This window comes from Notamacropus eugenii, chromosome 6 (assembly GCF_028372415.1).
Source record: "Notamacropus eugenii isolate mMacEug1 chromosome 6, mMacEug1.pri_v2, whole genome shotgun sequence".
Classification (NCBI taxonomy): Eukaryota; Metazoa; Chordata; class Mammalia; order Diprotodontia; family Macropodidae; genus Notamacropus; species Notamacropus eugenii.
The window spans coordinates 306,544,843-306,569,427 of record NC_092877.1 but is presented as its reverse complement, the minus strand read 5'-3'; the positions used below and the strand labels follow the sequence as shown (position 1 = coordinate 306,569,427).

The following is a 24,585-nucleotide window of genomic DNA, read 5'->3' as shown; positions in this document are numbered from 1 at the left end:
GCACTGAGAAACAAGTGAAAGGGGGAAAAGAGACAGTGTATTTTTACATTGTTTGAAGGGTTGAAAATTCCTAGGATATCAAGAGATATGCATATTTTACTACAAACTATCTGTCTCCAAAGCTGACTAGAAATTAATTATATTATCTAATGATTTGAGTCATCCATGAACTCCTTCCATTAAATATGGATATTTCAGAATTGATTTAAATACACAGCACTACAGTCAAGAATTTAAATAAGACCTATACCCAAATAATGTATGCTGATAATGAAAACTTGTACTATAAGCTAAAGGAATCAAGTTAATAAACTCTGACAAATATGCTGTGAGTGGAAATGAATCCATACCAAGCCAAGAAGTCATAGCAAAAACACAGATAATGCTCACCTATGTTATACCAACAGAGTATAATGGAAGGGTAGGGAAAAACAAACAAACAAGCAATGTGTTTGGAGTCAGAGATGATAGGTTCTATTTTGGCACTGCTACATGGTATCAGTCTGACTGCATAAATCATTCAGCTTTATCGCATCTCAGTTTTTTCATCTATTAAAAAAATGATGAGGTTGGATTAGATCCCTTAGATGTTTCCAGATTTAATTTATGCTTTTGAAAAACAACAGTGATGTCTTCAGAAAACATTGTATTTTTCTCCTATTATCAAAATGGTGAGAAGCAAAGACAAAAACTTGAGGAAAATGTCAACTTACTGAGGGATGGAGAAGTTGCCATATTTATTAATTATTCTAGAAAATGTTGCTATTCTGTGTCATATATCTATATATATCTATATGTATCTATATATACATATATATGATCAGACTGGCATAAGTTTACAAAATGTTTTCTGTATTTCATCTCATTTTATTCACAAAAACCTCATAAAGAAGGTACTATAGGTTTTTTAATCTGTATTTTCCAAATGAGAAAACTGAGACTCAGTGAGATGAAATATCATGCCTATGGTCATACAGCAAATGGAAGAGATTGGATTCAAACCCAAGACTCATGCTGCTTCAGTATGCCAAGCTGCCAATGCTTGGTCAGGCTGGCCATTGGTTCTTAAGACAACTCAAGAACCATCTAAAACTGAAATAAATCCACTGGAGAAATTCAGAATATTTTAGGAAGAACAATTATTTCTGCTCTACAAGCTATATTTTACTTACTATTTTATTTACTTATGTTTATAGTACCAAGTTGTTTTGTGACCAGCATCTTACAAGTCTTTACAATTGAAGCTGCTGAAAGAGAGAGGAAAAAAAAGCTAAGAAATACATTCCAAAACAAAATAATGACATTTCTCTGATACTAATTTGCACCTTTCAGAATTTAGATTATTTTAGCTTGCTAATTTTTCATTTCAGACTTTCCTAGACTTGAGGACAATCATAAACACTGTAAGGTGAAGCAGGCTTTGCCCCAGGGTGGAAACATGAGGGGGAGATGCTTCCTTTCCATGGAGGTCATTGTCCTTTGCACCACATGATCAATCAACATGGGTTCAGTCACTTGTTGGCTACCATCCTCAATGTCCCATCCCTGTGATATTCACTTAGAGTTACCTCCCTTCCTCTCCAAAAAGATAAGTACTAAGCTAAACTGTTCCCATCATTGTACCTATTATAGGTGTGTTCTCTTCATGCACCTAGCTTTAAAAAACAAAAGTAAAGCTAGAAAATTTAAACAAGACTTGTTTCTCTTGCTATGACCATTTCTATGTCCATTCTAGACAGTCTTTGTTTCCTAGGTACTATTTGATGATACCCTTCAAAAAGTACATTATCAATAAATATGAATAGGGCCATCAAGTGTCACCAATCATAATGCTTAAAATGCTATCCTGACTCTACCACTGAATTCTGGTTTTTAAAATGCTTCATCTCTAGTGTTTAATCAGTTATATTAATAAAGCACAGACCCTCCCTATAGGGACAGAGAAAATTTAATTAAAATTTTTAAATCTATGTGAGACATTCTTAAAGCTTCTATTCTTGTTTCATAATGAGTCATCACTCTGACTTGAATGTTATCAGGACTTTTTTACCCCCTCTCTGTCTAGACCTTTGGTTACATCAGTCTGTAGAATTCCAGAATGTAGGAACTTCCTCCTCTGATGCAGGGTGCAGTTCAGGAATTAATCTGAAATTGAAAGCTAAAAAAAAAGATTCTGAGACTAGTCCAAGGGTCCTGAGATGTTAAGTGATTAGCCCACACACACACAACCAGTATGGATCATAAATGGGCCTTGCCTCAGCTCTTCTTGAATCTGAGACCAATGATGCTCTATCAATAATGACAGGCTGTCATTTTATTATCAGGAATATTTAAACTAAACAACTTTGGGTTTAACCAAAGAAAAAGAGCCCCCACAGAGGGATCCCTCAGTAAAGAACATGTCATGATTTACTAAATGATGCCATTTTATTTCTTGCAGACAACCAATTTGGTGGTTTCTATGCACCAAATTTTCACAAATCACATTAAAGGTAGAATTTAATGAACTGTTTCCTTTTTTGTCTTTGAGACTCTAGCACCTAGCACAAGTGACTTAACTTAATAATTGCTTGTGCTTTATTGAAAGAACTGCAGTATTAAATTGTTCTTTTACAAGATTTTGTCCACAAACATAAAGAACAGTTAATCAATTACACTGGTATTCTTTGCTCTAATTGTGTTTCAGTACCAAAATCCTTCAATAAATGATGACCTCTTTCTTGCCTTCTCTCTCTAATGTCCACAAAAAAAAATCTATGAGAAGAGAAATCATGTTCTCTCCACTTACAATTTAACTGGGAAAGAAGCAGTCACCAGATATCACTCTATTTCTGATGATGAAGAAATACATTTATCTAGGGAATTTTGTCTCTTCCCCCTCCACTTTTTCTATCTTTGTCTCTCTCTGTCTCTCTCTTTCTCTCCCTCTCTGTGCCTCTGTCTCTGTCTCTCTTCCTTCCTCTCTCCCCCTTCCTCCTAGATGATATTATAAGGGCAAGTAGAACTAATCTTTGTGATATTGCTAGTTCTGTCCAAATACTGAATTTTGTGGTCATTAATCCCTTCAGTCCCTGGCAGTGGTGAGCATTACATAGGTCTTCAGCAAATTAATTGCACCTGCATCTCCCAATGAAGGAACAAACTCTGTTTCTGCTTAGTTTCCTTTCTGGAGGATGCATGCTTCACCTTTCAAATATCTGTCAAATAAAGGCAGTACAATGCCTAAGCAGTGTGGGTGCAGGTGAAGCAGCTACCGAAAGAGGTAACCATGGCAACAACTAATTCCCATTTAATTTACTGTCTTTTAGCAGCAAAAGGGGAAAAAAAGAAGAGGGAGTCAGAATTGTAGGCATAGAAACAGAAAGTCATAAGAGTAGGAAGGTAAGTGGAGGAAGGGTATAAGCACCTACAACCTTCCTTGTTCATTTCCTTTTGGATAAAAATAATAAAACTGAGGAAATACTAAAAATGAGGATCATCTTTTCAAAGAGGTTGGTGGTATTATAGAACACTAATTAGTTTTGCTATTATCATCCAATAGGAATTCTCTGCAAACACTTTTAATTTAAAAGTAACCCCAATCAGTTCTGGGCATTGGGCGTTAAAGTTAGAAGCTCTCTCTCTGCATGTGTCCACACAACCCATCACTCTGTGTATGTGCCCTCAGACCCCCAATAAAATTCTGAAATTTTTTCCATTGAATGTCAAGACACAGAAATGGTCTTGAAGCAGGAACCTGATAGTTTATTTTTTTCCTGACCAAGACATCTATAGCCCTGCCCAGCTGCCTGTTGAGTAGCCCTGGGTATCTGAGACCTTCCCTTCTTTAAAGGAATACGAAAGTCAGTTGAGTCACAAATTTGGGCACACCTGAGTCGTCAACTCACTCCACCCTTGGCCCAGGCTGCAGGACTGGAGCCAAAATAGGAATGGGGGAGGAGTAGGAAACAGGGAGGGTGTGTGCATCCCATGATATAATTAGGACATGTGGCTTCTAGTCCTCACTCTGTTCCTAACTACCTGTGTGACCTTGGGGAAATCACTTAACCTCTATAGGTCTCAGTTTCCTCCTCTCTAAATTGAGAGGTTTGCCAAAGATGATCTCAAAGTCGCTAACTTTAAAATTCTAGAACTTTCTGAAGTGTTGAACATGAATCCTGATGTCAATTTCTTCTTATGACCCAGGAATATTTGGTGAAATATTGCAAACAAAACAAAACAGAACAAAAAACATGACTTAGAGCAGAAGGTCTGGCCTTGAGTCCTAGTTCTCTAACCTTGCACAAGTCACCCGCCTGTTTTGAAACTCAATTTTCTTACCTGTAAAAAGGGAGCAATATTTGCATTATTTACTTCATAGGGTTGTTGTGAGGAAAACACTTTATAAAATGGTACCATATAAATGCAAGATATTATCAGCATCATTATTACTAGTCTCTTCCAGATTATAAGCATATCATCCTTGGAAATACAGTTTATGAGTATTTATATGTATATTTATATTTTTGGGTCCAGTGCTTTGATTTTTATCAGTGTGGGAAACTCTCTGGTATATGGGGCAGGGGACAAGAGGGAGGATACAGAGTTGATTTGCTGCAAACATACAATTTAAAGGGTAAAAAGGAAGAATTTTTACATTTTATTAATTTTCCTATTGAATTGTTTTGGTGCCTGTGGATGATTATTTCATTCATGGAAGGAACTTCCAGTGTGAAAACATCCCTCATCAATGTTTATTGCTGTGATGTTAAAAAATTGCCACATAAAATTCAGAGTTTACATGACTAGATTAGGGTCATATGGCCTAGTCTAGGATGTTTCAGATATAGATCTTGAACCCACATCTTAGGATCATATTTTTAGAAGTGGAAAGAACCTCACAGATTATCATGTTGGACTCAACATTCTCATTTTAGAGATGAAAAAACTAGAGCCAAGGAAATGAAGTGACTTTCTTAAGGTCAGGTTTATAGTAACCTTAAGAGGTAGGATTTGAACCCAAACTTTCTGACTCAAGCCAATACTTCACCATTAGAATGGGTGTATGAATATGAATGTGGATATATGTATATATGTTTGAGTGTATATAGGTACGTATGTATCCTTACTTTGCATTCTTTCTGCTTGGCATAGTTCCTAACACACAGTAAGAGCCTTATAAATGCTTTTCAGTTGACTGATTTTTCCACTATACCATATTGACTTCAAAGCTGGATTTCTATGTATCTTGCCATTCTGCCTGCCTCTCTCCAATGGAAAAGAAAAAGGTAATGTTAAAAGGAAACAAACTGAGATCTCATTTATAAGTCCACTTACGCTCTTTGGGGGGAGACAAAGTAACTTGAATTTTGCTCCATGGTATAGTGGATAGAGTACTAGACTTGGAGTCAAGAAGACTTGGGTGTGACTTCTGCCAAAGACACTTAATAGTTGTGTGACCAAAGGTATTACTTAACCTTCCTTAGACTCACTTATCTTCTCTGTAAAATGATAATAATATTAGTGTCTATCTCACAGAATTGTAGTGAGGGACAAATTAAGTAATGTACAATATTATTTCATAATTATCAACTTTGTTAAAGTACTTTGCTAACCTAAGAGTGCTACATAAATGTTTGCTGTCATTGTTATCTTTTTCTGAAGAACATGGAGAGTGGTGGTAAAAAAAAAAAAAAAGGCAAACTAATATGTCTAATTTGTTTCTGAGCAAAAAGATTTGATACCATAATTCCAAAATTGTTTTTTCTTAATTAATACTGACCTACTCAAAAAAATTAAATACGGGCAATTGCTGCCAATGAAAGCCACAATGACTCCAAAGTATATCTATTAGAAAGTTAATTTTCAGCCCAGAAAATATTTTCTTTATCCAGAAAGTGAAAGGCAGCTCTTGATGAATGGCCAAAGTCTACCAAGATAAAACAGAAGAGAAAAAAATGATGAGTATTGGGTAATATACGTTCATAAAGTCCCACCAACACCAAAATCTTGCTATTTAAGTAAATTTTAACATCAACGTTGACATAAAAGTAAAACAGTTTTCACTGGTGGCCTTGAAACCAAGATTCAGAGGGCAAAGCAAGGATTTCATAGTATGATAGATTTAGAATTAAAAGATAATCTAGCCCAACTCCCTCATTTTATAGAAGAGGAAAGAGAGGACCAGAGTCCTCCATCTTGCCCACAGCCCTCAGTGTGCCCACCATTTTACATGTAGCATGTAGCAGAGATACTATTTGAATTCAGATATTATGACACCAGTCAGTACTTTTTCCCATGTCACCACAAAAATATAATGGGTGTGAGAATCCTTCAGATTATTCTTGTAGGAAAACATGGAGAATAGTGAGCCAGATCATAATACAATTAGATTCAGAACTGGTTGAATGCACAGAATGAAAAAGAAAGTCATTAATTGTTCCATATCATCTCTGAAAAAAGTTCTTAGGGTAGTGTCTCATGAATGTATATGTGACTGTGCTACTTAATGTTATTATCGATGACTAGGAGAAAGGCACAGATGACATACGATTATTTACCTGTGATACAACAAGTGTGATAGATACCTCATTCTCTGAGAGACAGGATTTGAAAACATCTAGACAGGCTAGACTATTAGACTGGATCAAACAAAATGCAACTTAGGAATGATAAATATAAAGTTGTATACTTGAGTTCAGAAAAGTCAATTGCAGAAGCAGAGGGAAAGGTAGTGTGGCTTACTAGATAGCAGTCTTTTTAAAAATAATAGCTGCAAGTTTTAGTGAATTGTTAAGCTCAAAACATCAACAGTTGTGATATGGCAACCCCAGAAATAATTTTTTTAAAAGAATTGCATTAGGAATGACATGGGTTGCAGATGCAAAGAGGTATCTCACATTGATTAAAGTCATTTGAGGTATTGTGTTCAATTCTAGGTATCATATTTTGTAAAGGACATTGATAAGCTGAGGAGCATCCAGAGAAAGGCATCCAGGATGGTGAAGAGCATGGAGTCAATGCCATGTAAGGATCAGCTGAAGGAATCTTTAGGCTGCAGAATAGAAAATTTGGGGTAAGAGACATGATAGTTGCCTTCAAGTATTTTATGGGCAAGCTTGAGAAAGAGAAACTAGATTCATTATGTTTGGCCCCATTGGGCAGAATGAGAGGCACTGAGTGGCAGCTGCAGGGAGGTAAATTGAGACTTGATGTTAGGAAAATCTTCCTCATAATGAGAAGTATCTAAAAGAATGGGTAGCTTTAGGAGGTAATCAGCTTCTTCTCAAGCAGAGGTTTGGCCTAACCATTTGACAGGTTTGTCATTGAGGAAATTCTCCAGATATGTATTACGCTAGATGGTTAAGGTCCCATCCAACTTTGAAATTTTGTGACTCCACAGTGTCACAAAAGGAGTATATGCAAGGGCAATTCTTTCTCCTGAGTCCTTTACAACTAGATTTGACCCCTACTTGGCTGGAATGCATAGTTTGTTGGACTGCATAATTCTGAACTGGATTGCTGGGTTATACAAAAACCCAGAGATGTGTCATTCTTTTAATCACAGGACATTTCTTGTATGGTTTCAACTGCTTTCATCCAATGACCCAAACCAAGCCTCTATGATCTTTTAAAATTGAGAAAGGATTTATCATGTTTAGTTTGTTTTTGATTGATGGATTCAATCTGAGGTTTTATGGACCCCTACAATTTAAACAATAAACAAATGAATTAATTATTCTCTTACTATGTGCAATATTGGGGAGACAAAGAAAGACAAAAACAGTCCCTAATCTCAAGTAGATTACAATCTAATATGGAAGAGAAAAATGTAAGTAAGTAGATAGTTAAGATATATATAGAATAGAAGGGTAGTAACCTTAGAAGGGAAGGCAGGAAGGCTCTAGCAGCTGGGCAAGGGGGTGATGATGATGTGAGGAGGATTCTTACATTAGCTCATATTTGAACTAAGGGACTCTTAAGAGGTGGTGGTGAGTGGAGGGGCATGTGGGGGGAATGATGTGGGGGACAGCCTGGGTAAAGGCATGGAGATCAGAGATGTCATGTTCAAGATAGCAGATTGTGTAGAGTGGAATATAAGAAGATTAGAAGGCAAAATAGGAACAGATTGGGAAGAGCTTTAAGTGCCAAACAAAGAACTTCAAATGAACATGAGGGGACTGGTATACACTGGAGTTTAATGAGAAAAAAGCCTTAATGTCTGATGATAGATTAAAAAGAAGAAAACATGTACTCTATTTTGTCTAGATCAATTACAGATTTTCCCCCTAAATTTTCAAATGTCATAGATTATTAGTCTTTTAGACCCGGAAAGTGCCTTAGTTCAGTCCCTTCATTTTACTGATTAGGAAGCCTCACAGAGGTACAATGTTTTATCCAATCTCATCTAGCTAATTAGTGGTAGATCTGGGATTAGCCTAAAATCTAATAATCTAATCTTGTACTCCTTCCTCTACAATATATACACACTTGTATGTGTATATATATATATATATGTATATATATATATATATATATATATATATATATATGTATACACTTGTGTATATACATATGTATATGCATATTTATGTATGCATATATTATACATTCAATATGTGTGTGTTCATGTATACACATATTACATATATGTAAAAGGTGCTAGTATCATTTCAGAGAAAGAATTATATTTTTCTGAAATGGAGAAACCTGGAAAACTGCTGATTAAAATGATTTGTAATATAAACTTTGGGCCTAATTTAATTCCCTTTTGTATTTCAATGTACTCTGAAAAATAACTTCTAATGAACATTCTAAAAATTTCTACAAGGAAGCACGCAAGGCCTCAGAATAGCAGAGGAGGGATGGGAACAAAATAATGTTAAGGTAGAAAACCAAAACAGATTCTTTCCTTCTTCACCCACTCAAAAAAATGTGCTCCTCCGAATGCATCATCTTCCTACCTTCATGTCCAATTACAAACAAAAGAACAATTTTCATATTCTCTTCCCTTTCTTTCTCTTGTCAAGGGCCATTTGAAAAGTTTTACTTCTTCCTTTATAATTTCTTAGCTGCTTTATGAGACTGAAATAATTTCAGAAGAATGATTATCCTTGGAGAATTTCAAAAGGTACTTTACTATGGTACCTTTTCTTTGTTTTGGAATGTGTATAGGTATGTAACCATTGATAACAATGTCTTTGTGTTATTTTTCTCTTGTGGATATGATTGAGGACTTAACAGACATCTTTTTTCCTTGGCAATGCAATTTTCTTTTTAAAAATCAGAAGATATGCTATAAATATACATACATATAAATGTATATTTGCATACATACATATATATATGTATGTATGCATATTTTCTCATAAATTTACAGCTAGAAGAGACCTTAGAGATCATCAACTACACTCTCAACAACTTTAGAGATGAGAAAACTGAGGTGTAAGAGGGACTAAGTGACTTGCCCAGGGTCATATATCTAGTTTCACTAATGAGGTTTGAACATAGTTTTTCCAATCCCAAGTTTAGCATGCTAACTACTACACCAAGCTGCCATGTAGACACATATATATACACGCATGTATATACGTACATATTTAATATGCAGATATCTATCTGTTGAATTGTTACAATTTTTAAAGAAATATTGTAATTCTATTTTCTTGGGATTTTTGTGGGAAAAACATCTCTACATTCAAATTTAGCACTTCAGATGGAAGATTAACATGAAAACTTCACAAAGGAGCATGTTTACAGGATGTAAACTACTGTCACCAATTGAATAAACATTTATCAATCAATTGCTCTATAATCGACTCACCATCCTCGATACGATCCAAAACTCCCTCTGCGTGGCCACTCTCATTTTAAAATGTAAGCTCCTTGTGGATCAAGGATTGTCTCCCTTTTTGTGGTTGCATCTCCATTACACAGTGTCTAATGAATGATAAGTACTTAATAAATTTTGTTTTCTTTCTTCTTTTACTCCTTGTGCAACATATATACATACATGTATGTATATATGTTATACACACAAATATACGCATATATATGTATATGCAATATATATTATATACAGTATATGTATATATTATATATAATACATATTATATATACACACAATGTCTTTCCATGTGAGGTAGTGATCACTAAGTGCCCTCCATGGGTTATATGTTTCTCCAAAATCCTCCACAAATTTCACTGGTATCTTTTGTTCAATTATATGTCATGTTCAACTTTTAGTCATCCTCATTTGCAGTTTTCTTGGCAAATATACTGGAGTGGTTTGCTATTTCCTTCTCCAGCTCATTTTACAGATGAGGAAACTGAGGCCAACAAGGTAAGTGACTTGCCCAAGGTCACACAGCTGGTAAGTGCCTGAGCCTGGATTTGAACTGAGGTCTTCCTGACTCCAAGCCTTCTCTTTATCCACCGTAGCACCTAGCAGCCCAGTGCCACATAGCTAGCTGCCCATTGGTATCTATGCAATGTCAAGAGAATGTTGGGTGGGCCCCTTATAGCAGATTCAGAAGAGGGTGTGGGAAAAATGGGCAGACATTTGCATTATTGGTGAGATCACAGATCTATTTGGGGTCTGTGCTAGGAGATAAAAAGATAATCAGGACTTCTCATTTACTAGGCATTGTGTTAGGCAAAGGGGATAAGGCTATATAGCATGAAACAATTCCTTCTCTCAAGAAGCTTATAGTCTAACCTTGTCCTTAAGGATCTTACCACCTAGTAGGAGAGATAGAGCCTACATCCACACGTGAGTTTTGTTATTTATTAGTCTCATGATCTTGTTACTTCATATCCCTGAACTTTCATTTTTCTCATCTGTTAAGTAAAGAGTTGAGAGTAAGGCATCTTCCACTGTTCAAGCTTATGGGGCAGCTAGGTGGCATAGTAGATAGAGTGCTGGGTCTGGAGTCAGGAAGACACGAGTTCAAATTCAGTCTCACAAGTTTACTAGCTGTGAGACCCTGGGTAAGTCACTTCACCTCTGTTTACTTCAGTTTATTCTTCTATTAAATGGGGATAACAATAGGACCTACCTCCCAGGGCTGTTGTGAGGAACGAATTAGATAATAATCCTATAGCACGTAGGACAGTAAGCACTATATAAATTTTAGCTATTATTATTGTTATTAAGTATAATAAAAAGTTGTGTGTTAGAAGGATACAAGGGAGGGAACAAAGTCCCAGGAGGAGTCCAGGAAGGGGACAAAATCACTCCCGGGGGCTCATAAAAACCAAAAAGTGAAAAGAGCCCAATCTGAGGCATTGGACTCAACTCTGGACAAGGTATGTCTACCTGTATGGTTTGCTTCCTCCATTTAGAGTTTAAGTAAGTTCTTGGTACAAGGGCTGGAGGCAGTGTCATTAAGCTTTTGTTATTACTTCACATGACACTTAATGCAATGCTTTGCATATGGTGGGGACTTCATAAATATATACTGAATGAATAGATGAATAACAAATACTGTACTATAAATACTTCAATTCGTAGGGATACAATGATGTCATTGGTGAAAAAAGGAGGAAATCTATTATGGATAGAAGGTGCTAGATGAATGACAAAATGTCTAGAAAAGAATGAGTATCATTTAAATACCAAGTAGACAGGAAAGGTTTGAAGGGAGAATTCAGTGAAGAGAAAAAAATATCTATATGCAAGAAAGACTTGAGCGGTTATAGCGTCTTTCTGTTTTTGTCTCTCTAGAATCAAGTCTGGCACATAGTAATTGCCTAATAAAAATGCGCGGAAACCATCAACCAGATTCTAGCTATCCCAGTGCTATGAAAGCATAGATGAACTCAAAATGGAAAAGGTGTGATGTGACTTGTGTTCATCCTTTGTTGCCGAAGAAGACCATGCCATCAGAGGAATGACGACATGACTTGCACTTGACTTTGTTTTGAGTGAGGGAAGGCTGTGCAGGTCACCAGCCTCACTTCTCCTCCAGAGCCATCTGAATCCAGTGGCCAGATATTCATCAGTATGACTGGAGATGACTCAGGATGCACTGGAAGACCTTGGGCCCTTTAGGACAAGATCTATGTGGGTACTCACTTAGGGTGAGGTAACACCCATTTATTAATAGGCCTGTTTAAGAAGTAGCCAGGGCATGGTCCCTTTAATGAGGTCAAGAAAAAGAAAGACATCAGGCTGGGAGGGAAACAGCAATAGTTCCTACTGATAATCACTCTAAAGTTAGGGTCCAGAAGACCTCTTAGGTGGGGCCCATTGGCATCCCAGCTTCAGAGTGCAGTAGGTTTAAGGTTTTGGGAAAGGACAGGAGAGGAGAGAAGAGGAGAGGAGAGGAGAGGAGAGGAGAGGAGAGGAGAGGAGAGGAGAGGAGAGGAGAGGAGAGGAAAGGAAAGGAAAGGAAAGGAAAGGAAAGGAAAGGAAAGGAAAGGAAAGGAAAGGAAAGGAAAGGAAAGGAAAGGAAAGGAAAGGAAAGGAAAGGAAAGGAAAGGAAAGGAAAGGAAAGGAAAGGAAACTAGCCAGTAAAACCCAAGTCAACTGGGCATCTTTTGGCTGTCTAAATTTATCTTTCTTTAGAGAGGAGAAGGAAGGGGAGAGGGAGACAGACAGGAGAGGAGGAGCTGAGTTACCCAGCTAGCTGGGTCTCCCATTCATCAGGCTGCATCTACTCATAGGATTGTGTTTGTCCTTTGTTGCCGAAGAAGACCATGCCATTAGGGAAATGATGACATGACTTGCACTTGACTTTATTTTGAGTGAGGGAGGGCTGTGCAGGTCACCAGCCTCACTTCTCCTCCAGAGCCATCTGAATCCAGTGAACAGATATTCATCAGGATGACTAGGTGGCACAGTGAACAGAGCACTAGGCCTCAAGTCTGGAAGACTCATCTTCCTGAGTTCAAATCAGCCCTCAGATACTTCCTAGCTGTGTGAACCTGGGCAAGTCACTTAACCCTGTTGGCCTCAGTGATGTGACTTAAAGGAAGACTCAAAGGTCTTATTAATATGCTTAGATCTTCTTATCCTATGTAAGAGCTCATGAGAATTCCTTCAGAATACAGGCTCACATGTTTCACTAGTGAGTTACCTAAATGTCCATTTCCAGCTTTGCAATATGTAGTTAAGGAATGGAATATTGATAGTACCATCAGTTACTATGATTGCTGTTTTGAATTTAATCTGATCTGACAAGAATTAAGAGAATTGAGAAGAATTAGAATACTTAAGCCATAAACTTGAGCCACATAACACATGGTGGTTTGATGAAAAGGTCCCCAGAGTTGGAGTTAGGGGATACGGATCTGCAATCTCACAGAATTTAGAGGTATTAAGAACCTTAGATGGAATTTAGTCCAGTTCCCCTTTTACAGATGAAAAAAGTGGAGAGGTGAAGGAACCTGAAAAGTCATAGTGGATACATAATGAACAAAACCAGATAAAACCCAGCTCCTCTCAATAAACTCACTACTTTTCACCCAGCTCTGATATCTAATAATTATATGATCCTGGCTAAATCATCTAACTTGTCCAAACTTGGATTTTCTCACCTGTGAAAGTCCTGTGGGCTCCATTACTATCCACCTAGTGACAAAAGAAGGTTTTGTGGACCCCTTGTGGTGGATTTCTTGGAGGCCATGGTTACCACATAACAATGAGTATCTAACAATCACAGATCTAGATCTGAAATGGATCTCAGTAGTCAAGTCCCATCTTCTTTATTTTAAAGATGAAGAAATTGAGGCCCAGGAAGGATAAGTGAGTTGCTCAAGGTTGCTGTCTACCCTACAGGCATGTTATGAAGAAAATACTTAAAATGCTATACAATTGTGAATTATTATCAGCAAATCCAAAAACCAAAAAATCACTGCAACAGTTTCACCTCTAATATGGAAGATACATGGACAATATACATCTAGTACATGTGTTCACTTTTACATTGGTATTAACTGCCTTTTAAATGTCAACAGGCAAAACATATTTCTCAAATTTTAGCAGCAACAGGGTGTGTCATGAATCTGGTTAAATGTAACACTGCACATTTGAGTCACAAAAATACACATCAAAAAGAAAAAAATCTCCCAAAGCATCCTTCTCTCTTCTGATAATCAGAAATTTGGAAAGCAATTTGAGTTAAACCAAAAGTGGTGAAAGAATGAAGTTGTCCCTTCAGGCTTAAAGGGTCTGTGCCAAAATTACATTTCAGGCTGCATATTTCTGGCCAAGTTCAAGCTTCCTGAAAATATATGACATGAGCTCACACACACACACACACACACACACACACACACACACACAAAATATTCATTTAACTAAGGAGAACATTACTGGATGATGTTGTTAGAAAAGTAATTTTGGCCCTGAGATCTGAGATCTCTATGTGCATACTGTTTAGTTACTACTAGGAGACAGTCTACAATCTTAGGGCTCCTGAAATACCTTCTGGAGTGACCTATGAAGTAAGCACTGTGCCAGTTTCATTGGGTAATGCTCTCTCAGCACATTCTTTTTCATTCTCCTCCCAACCCTGTTTAAGGTGCTGTAAGCATGTCATTCATCAGGGAGGGAAGAGGGAGTTGCTGCAGAGAATGAGTAAGTCCCGAATCTGAGACTCCTCCTAAGTCCATTGGCTCTGAAATCCCATAGTCTAGACATAAAGAGAAGCCTAAACCAGCACAGGTGCAACCAAAAAGAACCAGATTCTTTGCTAGGAAAGGGACAGTAATAGGTGAAACAATAGAGGCTAGAGAAAGTTAAACTGTTAGAATAAATTTACATTGTTTGAATAAAGAAAACTCATTTCTGAAACAAGCCATTTGGATTGCAAAGGTCTGACAAAAGATTCTCCATTTTTTAAGGGGAGGAACCTCTCAAAAACAGTTTCCAAAACTGTTGGAAACACACAATAACCTTATGGCAAACTGTAAAATGAAGAATATTTAAATAAGCTACATAGTAAAAATTTTGCACTAGAGGTCCTAAATATACAAAGATATTCTGCTTATTTAAAGAAATGAACTTGTAAAGAATAGATAAAAATTACCAGAAATATAATTTTTAAAAAGACATGTAGAACAGAATAACATTCTTGGTTGAGAAAGAAACCTTTTTAGTATATGTAAATATGCATCATATATATATATATACATATATGTATTTATACACACATGTAATATAAATATTATACATGAACATACATGCTGATTGGAACACCAAATACTCATGAAACCATAAAGATTCTTTCCAAAATGCACACACCTACCCAACAAAACCAGGGCTTCATCAAACCTTCAGACAAAAGGCTATAATCTGCTTCTCACACATAAATGCTGCAAAGGGACTTAGGAAGTATTTTTTGTCAATTTAATTTCAAATAAAAAAATTATAATTACCCACAGCCTAATCACAGAGCAAAGGAGATTTGCCTTTACTTAGGGCTGGTACCTGCAGCCCATGCATGGGACATTTTGCATAATTTCTCTTACATAAAAAGGCTTTGTTCTCCACCGCCTCACTGCGGCTGAAAACCTCTATTTCAGTTTGCAGTCATTTCCTCCTCTGGCTGGTCTTTTTAAAAATAAATACTTTAAAATACAAATTAATTGCCCTTATAGAACACCTCCTGTGCCTAACAAATACAAACCTCCCAACAATATCCTTTGTCTTGCATTATAGCTAACCCAATTTCATTTTACAACCCTTCAACATTCAAATAACAAAAATTCTTGGCCAAAAATGAACTGTCTCAAATGTTTTTTGTCTCTCCCCCTTTGTAAATTTTTTTAAAAAAACATAACCCTTTATATTTTCCTCTTTTAAGGTTTTTACACTGAGAGTACTCTGATGGGATGCACACAGCAGATGGTACATGGCAACCATCCCAAACAGGCTTGTTGCTGGTAAAAGCTTTTTATTTTCTGACAAAAGCCTTTTAGCCCTGTGATGCCAGTCGGGAGAAAATCGATTTCCCAGTTTGCAGAGGATGGTCTTTCCGAATCCTGCCCCTTGCCTCCTTACCCCCTCCTCCCAAGCCCACACATCCCCCACTCCCACCCCCTCTCACACACTTTCCTGAAATTTCCATCCTTAAACAAAAGAGGAGGGTGGGGAAGGGAGGCAACACTGCAGCCCAGAAACAACCATCATCAAAAAAAAAAGATTTAAGAAAAGAAAAGAGCAGCTATATTGGGAGGTGCTTTCCATCTCCCTTGCTAAAAGGTTATTTGGATTTTGAACTTCAGAAATTTCATGTTTTTCCCTTTCTGCCCGCCCCCCCTCCCACCTCCCTTTTTCATTGGGAAAAAAAAAGAATTTTTCCTTTATTCTGGTGCTAACAAATTGCGTGGAAGATAACTAAAACGACAGACTGCTTTTTCACTTACCCGTCATCGTGAACCTTGCAGTAAGTTAAATGCAGTTAGGAAATTAAAAATAAATAACTAAAAAACCCCCTCCCCCATCCCCCTAGCTCCTCTTCCACTTACCTCCTGTACCACTGCCTACTCCCCCATTCTCTACCGATCTCAGGTAATAACTGCTTTGGACGAGCTGATACTAGGAATGACAAAGTGCAAGTTTGCAGTTCACGGACCCGAGGAGTCCCTCACCCAGACGGGAGAAAAGATGACCCACAGAGTACCCAGGGCGCACAGATCCGCGGAAGCTCCTGGCGGGGTGTCGGACAGCGCCTGGCAGGTGGGGGCTTTGACAGCTCAGCCAATTTCCACCTGCCTCCAAGGTGGCCTTGCAAGGGGGCGAGGTCAGTGCTGGGGTGCTGGTGGGGGAGGTGTTTCTTGCTCCCATCTAGGGAGCCCTCTTTTTGGATCCTAGGTGAGGTGGGTCGGGGACAGAGCCTCACATATCTGACTAGACATAGGTGTATCTTACCTGGGTGCAGATCCTAGGCGCTGTCCCGCCACTGTCCCTGCTGGTGCACCGGACAGGACAACTCCGGTCCGGGGGAAGGAGATTAGAGGAAGAGGGACTGGAGGAACAGAGGGGGAGGAAGCGAGGCGAAGCAAAGCGGGAGGATGCTGCTGCTGAAGCTGCTGCTGAAGCTGCTGCTGCTGCTGCTGCTGCTGCTGCGGCAGCCGCTGTGGGAATGTCCTGTAGCAGCCCAAGCACTCAAGTCTCCGTCTGGGAGCCGTCTCGGGGACGCCTCCCCTTCTGCTAGACCGGCCCCAGAGCCCCGCCTTCCAGCTCTGCCCACCCTCCCCAGCCCCCAGGCCTCCAACACCCCACCCCTCTTCCCAGTTGGAAGTCCCGCCCAGCTGGCTGGGCGCTCTGCAGATGCTGCTGCCACCCCTGCAATGTCCTGGGTGGGAGGGGCGGGGCTCCCGTCCAGTCTGTCCTGCCGCTGCCACCGCCTTCTCCTTCCTCCTCCCTCCTCCGGCAGCCAGCTCGCCGCCCGGCGGTGACCAGAACGTGTGGGAGCTCGGAGGAGGAACCCGGCCAAGCCGCACAGCTCAGCCCCGGGAGCAGGTTGCGGTGTCGGAGCCGTCTTGGGTCCTGCCCAGGATCTAGTACCTGTGGGGACCGAGGGCTAGGGCAGGCTGCAGAGGGGCTTACAGGGCCGCCACCGTACCTGAGGTTCTCTTTAAAGCCAGCCACGGCTTTGTTTTTTAAATCATTGTATGGTAAAGAAGGATCCAGCAATGTGCCTAACAGACCCTGGCAAAGGAAGGCTGCCTGTAAAACACGGTCCTTTGCCACCCCTCGGATCCAGTGAACGGTTCATGGCAATGAACCCCCAAAATGCATAGAGCATGCTTGTTCTGACTTTGCCCGTCTACTTGCAGAGAGCCCCAGAAAGAGGCTGGGAGACCTGTGTCCCAGTACCAGCTCACGACACCTTGACCTTGAGGAGGCAAACCTCACAGCTTCCATAAGATACCATTTTTCTCAGACCTTACATGTTGACTACGATCCCAGCCCTACCCACCTCATTGATTATTGTTAATCTATAATGAGGTGATCTTAAAAAAACAAAACTTGAGAAGTATACATATGTAAGGGCGATTCACCACAGAGTGCAGATGAGGAAATATCAAGTGTCCACGCTACAAAAAGAAAAAAAAAAGCCAATTGCAATCCCTGATAATAAAAGCCAGGTTGGAGAAAATAAAACTGTTGGCAATGATATGTTCTTATCAGAGAAAAAACAACCACCAAGATACAAATGTTAGACACACCTTAGAATTTCTTGGATTCTTCTTAAAGAATCCTGACTCCCTTACCTTTTTACCTTTGTGACTTTGGACAGATCTCATAACCACTCTGAGTCTCAGTCCTTCTCCTGTAAAATGAAGAAGTTGGCTACATTCTGGGTTTTTTATTTGTTCTGTTTTTTGTTTTGCTTCTATGTATCCCAGACCTCTTGGGCAATCTGGTGAAGCCTGTAGACCCCTTCTCAGAATGCTGTCTTAAAAATCATTGAAGGAAATGATGAATTTCAGTCAGAGGTGAGTAAAATAAAGACAAAAAAATTTTCTCCATCTTGTTCATAGGCCTCCATGTGAAATCTATCCATGAACCCTTTGGAGGACAGTGAACCCCAGGTTAAGAACTGAACTATGGTCCCTCCTAGATTTAAATTATATGACCTTAAGTCAGATATTGAGAGCCATCATAAAGTAGGGAATAGAAAGGTCCATCTCAGAGGTGTGGCTTAAAGTGTTTGAGCAGTTCTGGGACAAGAGCAATTTCAATTTGTCATTTAAGATTAGTATTTTCTCTCTTTCTTCTCTCCAGTGTACCCTAGGCCCCTTAAATGGGATCTGGAGGAGAGCCTGGCAACCAGAGACATCAGGAAAGTGTAGGGGCAGGAAAGAATTGCCTCAAAAGGTATACAAATAGAGAAAGAAGTACAGTAGGGACCCATGGAATTTTATCAGCAATTTGAATACCCACCAGAAATAAACATGTGTTGTGTCATGGCCTGAAAGCCACCTCCAGTGGTTTCTTATCCTTGGTTTGCATCAAAGAAATTTATAAAATGCTTTGAAAATTTTTAAGTGCTTGTATAAATGCTAATTGTTAGTAAAGTCATACCCCATTATTGACTGACTCTCATTGGTCAAACTAAAGAAATCATATTTGTACTTAAATAGCTTAGAATATAAGCTTCTTAAGCATAGAGATCATTCTCTGTTTTTATATCCCCAAGACCTACTGTAGGTCCTGAAACACAGACGATGTTTAATAAGTGTTTGTTGATTAAGTATCACTTATCTGCTGGTGCTGTTTTATCCTTCCCTTATTTCAGGTAGAGTTAATAGGATGAAAAATTGCCCTGGATCTTTTCTGATCAATTAAACCTATCTGTAGACATGTAAACTCTGTCTATCATCCCTGACTCTCCTCTTCCTAAGCCGCAATACTGACATAGGCTTTTTATCCTCCAGTGCATGTCCTCTTTTAAGGACGTTATTATATTGGAGCAGCTGGGTGGTACAGAGGATAGAGTGCTGGGCCTAGAGTCAGGATGATCTCAGTTCAAATCCTCAGATACTACTTATGTGATCCTGGGAAAGTCACTTAATCTGTTTGCCTCAGTTTCCTCATCTGTAAAATGAGCTGGAGAAGGGAATGGGAAACCATTTCAATATCTTCCTAAGAAAACCCCAAATGGAGTCATGAAGAGTCAGATATAACTGAAGTCAATTGAACAATAAAAAACAACTTTTCAAATTCCCAATTTTCATAAGTAGGATAAGACAGCTGAGTCCCTCTCCCAGGAGAATTTTGAGAGTACTGAGAGTACTTTGTGTCTTTGGAGACCATCCTCATATCCAACAGGCTTCCTTTCTTACCCGTACTTCTCAACCCCATTTCTGGAAGTGGCAGTAGCACATTTCTTCCACTTTTTTAGTTGTACCTTTGGCAAGTAAGAAATCTGGGAGCCTTCCAGTGTATATTTCCTCCCCCAGGGACCCATCCTAGATGATCTTCCACCTCTACACCTCCCATTGGCCCCAGGAGAACCTGTTGTTCTATGTGGCTCTAGTTCCTTCTTCAAAATGAGGAGATTGAACTAGATGACCTCTAAGATCTATAGGATCTTATAATCCTATTATTTGAGAGACATTTGAGGAGAAAATGGGATGAAGACTCTTTATCAACCTTCTGGACCTATGAGGAATCCAGACACAAACAGGAGACATAACTTCTACATGCCTTGGGAAAGAAGGTATTAGGTTTTTGTGTCACTTTGTCCCATTATGTCTCTAGCGTGATTCTGACTTTCTGTACTTAAATACTATGCCTCAGCTATACTCTCACCCTGGAATCTCTCTCAGCCTTCTGAAACTTCCTCACCCTGGAATAATTATTTGCCTCTGAGACCTTTATGTAATGGAACATCCATCCACTGGATAGGTCCCCTCCAACTAGTGAATTCCTCCCTGGGGCTTCCATTTTGGAGAAATATCCAGGCCAGCCAACCTTTATTCTCCTCCTGGCTGGGCTTCTGACTTTCTGGATTTGGATGCTCTGCCAGCGTTGTTCCATCTTCATTCTAGAGTGGCCTTGTCTTGCTTGTGAATTGGATTTAAGTGAGGCAAATCTGTCCAAATTTATCAGCCTCCCTCTAGATTCCAGTCATTAAAGTCCATTGGCAAGACAGAAGTCAGCACTCTGCTACTTTTGGTGTGTTGCCTTCCCCATTAGAATATAAGCCCCTTGATGACAAGGGCTATTTTTTTCTTTGCTTGTATATTGGAGGGTAGCTAGATGTCAAAGTACTTAGAGTACTGGGGCTAGGGTCAGAAAAACCTGGGTTCTAATCTGGCCTCAGTTACTTACCAGCTGTGTGTCACTAGGCCTGGTCATTTAACTCTGTTTGCCTCAGTTTCCTTAGCTGTAAAATGAACTGGAGAAATAAATGGCATTTTTGCCAAGAAAATCCCAAATAGGGTCACAGAGTCCAATACTCAACTGAAACAATTGAACAACAACTAATAAAGTATCTGTAAGCACTTAATACATGTTTGTTCCTTTGCCAGCGTGATGAGAGAGCAGTGTGGAGATTTGAGGCGAAATTTCAATACAAAATCTAGCACAAGGTAAAGACTACAAAATGAGAACTCTTTATCTGTCGCTGAATTAGAGCTACAACTTCTTCTATGAATGACAATTGACACTTTCTTTTCAACATACAATCTAAATAAATCTGTGTGACCCTAGGCAAGTGTCAACTTCTGTCTGCTTTAGTTTCCTAAACCATAAAATGGAGATAGCAATAAAAATAAAAAAAACCTCACCTATCTCCCAGAGTTGTCACGAAGGGCAAATGTAATAATATTTGTAAAGCACTCAGCACAGATCCTGGCATATAGTGGGCACTTAATAAATGCTTCTTTCCTACCTCTCTCCTTCAAGTGTTTCCTGAGGCATTAGAGGTCAGGTGGTTTATCCAGGATCATACCATCAGTGTATCACAGGTGGGACTTCAACCTAGGTCTTCTTAAGTCCAAGACAAGTGCTCTCTCTCTCTCTCTCTCTCTCTCTCTCTCTCTCTCTCTCTCTCTCTCTCTCTCTCTCTCTCTCTCTCTCTTCCATAATCCATAATGTACTAGTGCTAATAATTTAAAGACAAAAATGAAACCAACTGTGGTCTCAAGGAATATGCATTGTATTGGTGGGAAGTTACATGTTCACATGTAAGAAAATGCAAAATATATTCAAAGTTCGTGCACAGAAAATTGCTAGTGGAGCACTTTAGCACCTTCTAGGATCTGACATTTGAACTGAGCTTTGAAGGAAGCTAGGACTCCTAAGAGGTTGAAGTGAGGAGGGCAAATATCCCATGGATGGGGGAATTGGAGTGAAGAGCAAATGATTCCAGGATACAAAGATGGACATAGAATGTCATTGACATGAAATATCATGTGAAACAATGTGAGTGGATGATGGAATGGATGAAGGAGGGCTACCTGTAATAAATTAAGAAAAATATTTTGGAGCTGGATTGTGAAGGAATCTAAATGCAAAACAGGAATTTGTATTTTATCAAGGAGGCAAGAAGGAATCATTGAAGCTTCTTGGGCAGAAAAGTGACAGATCAGTGCTTGAGGAATTTCAATTTTGTAGCCATGGTGAGGAAAGATTAGAGATAAGGGAGATTGGAGGCAGGGAAATCAATTATGAGATTACTGTAATCATGTCAGAAAGAGGACCTAAGTAAGCTACTCTGAGTGAAAAAGGAGATTGAGGTGAAATATATTGTGAATGCAAAATTTACAATACTGGGCAACTGGTGGGAGAATAGGATAGTTAAACTCAAGAATCACTTGGAAAGTGAAAACCTGGGTCACTGGAAAGATGGCAACACCCTTACATAAATAAGGAAGTTAGGGATAAGAAAGGAGTTGGGAGTTTTCTGTCATCTCTCTTGAGTTTGAGATGCCTAGGGGACATCCAGTTGGACATATCAAATAGGCAACTGTGAAACAGTGATGTAGTTCGAATAGTTAATAGGGCTGTAAACACCAGTAGACCAGGTCTAGTCAGCATAGAGATAATATTTAAATCCATGAGAGCTGATGAAATCACCAACAGAGAGAAAAATCAATAGCATATTCTACATTAATGTATCTAAAATGTGGATGTTTCCATGAGAGAAGGATTTGTTTGAGCAAGGTGAATATATGACCTTTGTCCAAATCTCTAGAGATCATATTAAGTTTCAGAGAACCAGCCCATTTTGGCATTTGCCTGTAGATTCTGGTTTGATTCTCTCTTGCTATATATCATGTGCTCACATGCTTACTGGGTCACGCCTCTTTACTGCCTCTCCCCCCACCCATGTGAACTGCTTTTTATTTTAAAACCTGGATATCCAAAGGTATTTTGAACAAAGTACAGCTACTACAGTTTTGACCATAATTTGAAAGCTTCTAGATTTTGGCATGTTTACAAAACTTGATTGCAAGACATGTGGTCTAGTTTTCAAAGCTTACAATGTTTTCTTGCTTCTAAGGGAAAGCTTAAGTTTATAGAATGATGATGACAAATCTGGGTATTAGGTTTTACATCTTTTAAAGATGCATATCTTATGTTAACAGTGCACTTATTTTATAAAGCTTATGGCAGTAAACAGCATTAATTAGATATTGCCTCCATTCTAACATCCCATTTTCATTGGCTAGTCATGGTCCTGAAAAAGAGATGACTAAACAATTTAAACCATTACCTATAAACAAGCTACTTACCAAGTGAGTCATTTTGATTTAACTCTTCTGCAGCATTTCAGAACCATTTAGCAGGCTGGAAAAAAATTATTCAATTAATCATCCATGCAATTCAAATTAGTAGCCTTTCCCATCTTCAGAAATGGTCAAATGCTTTGAGTGTGTGTAGGCTCCATTTTTCCCCACATTGGGCATCTGAGTCATGACTTACAGGTCTATGGGTGCTGTGGACTAATAAACATGGAAATGGTGATTATGATGATTGAGCATCTCTGAGTATATCCAGGGTGAGAGCTATTTTCTTTTTGGGGGCAGCTAGGTGGTACAGTGGATAGAGCACCAGTGCTGGAGTCAGGAGGACCTGAATTCAAATCTCACCTCAGACTCTTGACACTCACAAGCTGTGTGACCTTGGGCAAGTCACTTTACCCCAATTGCTTCATCCTGGGCCATTTCCAGTTATTCTGATGAATATCTGGTAACTGGATTCAGATGTCTCTGGAGGAGAAGTGAGGCTGTTGACCTGCACAGTCCTTCCTCACTCAAAACAAAGTCAAGTGCAAGTCATGGTCTTCTTCGGCAACGAAAGACAAACACACACACACAGTAGGATTCCCTTTTGAATGGTATTTGGCATGTTTTTGAGCCATTGATACAACAAAGGTCAAAGGTTACTACTCCATCTTTTGAAGCACCTAAAAGCTTATTTTTTACCAGGATTGTCAGTAATATCAGGTACATGGGAAGTGTTCAGAGGAAATTGTTAATCTTGTCAAGAGAATATCCATTCATTATCTAAGTGCTTATGCGAGGAGGAAATCCTATTTCATCCCAGGAAAATCTTCTCCCTTACTCTACTGACTCCCTAGACTTCTTTTCCTGCTGTGATCTAGCAACCTTCTCACCTGGCAAGATTGCTGTGCTCCTCAGCCCATCCCACTCCAGCCCCTTGTTCCCTTTGGCTAGTTCCTCCTGCAACTGACATGTTAAGGAGAAAAGTTCCCAGACCAGCCATGTTAGTTGCTTTATTCCTTTCTGAGCTTTATTCCTGACTATCTGGGCTTCTTTCCTCCCCCCACTCTTTTCAGCTTTCTTTTATGCATCTTCTTCCTTCATTAGAATATAAGCTCATTGAGGCCAGGAAGGTCTTTCTTTTTGCATGTATTTGTATTGCCAGTACTTAGCACAGTTTCTGTAAGAGAGAGTTTTAAAAATGTTTGTTGACTTAATAGGACTAATAGGGAAGACAAACCTGCAAATCTTTTGTCCTTTTCAAGGAAATCACTCAGATATGGTTGATTCTTGTCACTGAGAATTCCAGCTAATGTAAAGAGACTTTTATTTGTGGAAGCAGGACAACTATTATCTCCAACTTACCCTCTTACCTCCTGGCTACTCACAGTCTTATCTTTTATGTACTTTTGATTT

At 39.0% G+C, this 24,585-nt stretch overlaps 1 protein-coding gene across 16 annotated transcripts in view; it reads right to left on the bottom strand.

The window, feature by feature from the left end:
* The window catches only part of MAP2 (microtubule associated protein 2), a 359,367-nt gene extending 341,385 nt beyond the window's left edge, over window positions 1–17,982 (bottom strand). For all 16 annotated transcript variants that reach the window (XM_072617435.1, XM_072617440.1, XM_072617436.1 and 13 more), the window contains exon 1: window positions 16,856–17,982. The gene's annotated coding sequence lies outside the window, so the exon portion shown is untranslated. The remainder of the gene's footprint in view (window positions 1–16,855) is intronic.
* Between the last annotated feature and the right edge of the window lie 6,603 nt (window positions 17,983–24,585).